This window comes from Perkinsus marinus (genome assembly GCF_000006405.1).
Source record: "Perkinsus marinus ATCC 50983 genomic scaffold scf_1104296948074, whole genome shotgun sequence".
Taxonomy (NCBI): domain Eukaryota; phylum Perkinsozoa; order Perkinsida; family Perkinsidae; genus Perkinsus; species Perkinsus marinus.
In genome coordinates this window covers 1-1,045 of record NW_003210326.1, presented here as the reverse complement: position 1 = coordinate 1,045, position 1,045 = coordinate 1, and the positions used below count along the sequence as shown (strand labels likewise).

The 1,045-nt window shown below is 50.2% G+C and overlaps 4 non-coding genes across 4 annotated transcripts; all 4 read right to left on the bottom strand.

Moving 5' to 3' along the window:
* Positions 1-105: 105 nt before the first annotated feature.
* Pmar_PMAR025797 lies at positions 106-186 on the bottom strand. Its single transcript has one exon. It is a non-coding gene; the product is annotated as a tRNA-Leu (tRNA).
* A 187-nt stretch (positions 187-373) lies between these two features.
* Positions 374-453, bottom strand: Pmar_PMAR025796. Its single transcript has one exon. It is a non-coding gene; the product is annotated as a tRNA-Leu (tRNA).
* Positions 454-639: 186 nt separating this feature from the next.
* On the bottom strand, positions 640-719 carry Pmar_PMAR025795. Its single transcript has one exon. It is a non-coding gene; the product is annotated as a tRNA-Leu (tRNA).
* A 121-nt stretch (positions 720-840) lies between these two features.
* Pmar_PMAR025794 lies at positions 841-920 on the bottom strand. Its single transcript has one exon. It is a non-coding gene; the product is annotated as a tRNA-Leu (tRNA).
* Positions 921-1,045: the final 125 nt, after the last annotated feature.

Sequence of the window (1,045 nt, the reverse complement as noted above, 5' to 3'; positions counted from 1 at the left end):
TGCGAGGTGCGATGTCACAATATCGATCAAAAGGTTTTGGTCTTGCACTACCTCGCTTCTGAAAGGGTCTCGGTTCTCAATATAAGACCAGTCAGGTATATAGACTGACAGCTGTGGGGTTCGAACCCACGCCCTTTACGGACTGACGCCTAAAGCCAGCGCCTTGGACCACTCGGCCAAACTGTCGATGAGTGCTTCACGATTCATAGCCGAGGTGAATGCATCGCTCTGCCAAACCAGAGGACACAAAAATGGGTTGAACGGTTTCTGCGAGGTGCGATGGCGCAATATCGATCAGAAGGTTTTGATCTTGTACTACCTCGCTTCTGAAAAGCTCTGGGTTCTCAATATAACACCAGTCAGATATATAGACTGACAGCTGTGGAGTTCGAACCCACGCCCTTTCGGACTGGCGCCTTAAGCCAGCGCCTTAGACCACTCGGCCAAACTGTCGATGAGTGCTTCAAGATTCATAGCCGAGGTGATGCATCGCTCTGCCAAACCAGAGGACACAAAAATGGGTTGAACGGTTTCTGCGAGGTGCGATGGCGCAATATCGATCAGAAGGTTTTGATCTTGCACTACCTCGCTCCTGAAAAGGTCTGGGTTCTCAATATAACACCAGTCAGGTATATAGACTGACAGCTGTGGGGTTCGAACCCACGCCCTTTCGGACTGGCGCCTTAAGCCAGCGCCTTAGACCACTCGGCCAAACTGTCGATGAGTGCTTTAAAAATCATAGCGGAGAAGATGCGTTACACTATAGGACATGACACAAAAACGGTTTCGAACCGTTTCCGCGGAATGCGTTCTTCATCAAATCACACGAAGAGAAATTTCTTACAGCTGTAGGATTCGAACCCACGCCCTTGCGGACTGACGCCTAAAGCCAGCGCCATGGACCACTCGGCCAAACTGTCGGTAAGTGCTTCACGATTCATAGCCGAGGTGATGCATCGCTCTGCCAAACCAGAGGACACAAAAATGGGTTGAACGGTTTCTGCGAGGTGCGATGGCGCAATATCGATCAGAAGGTTTTGATCTT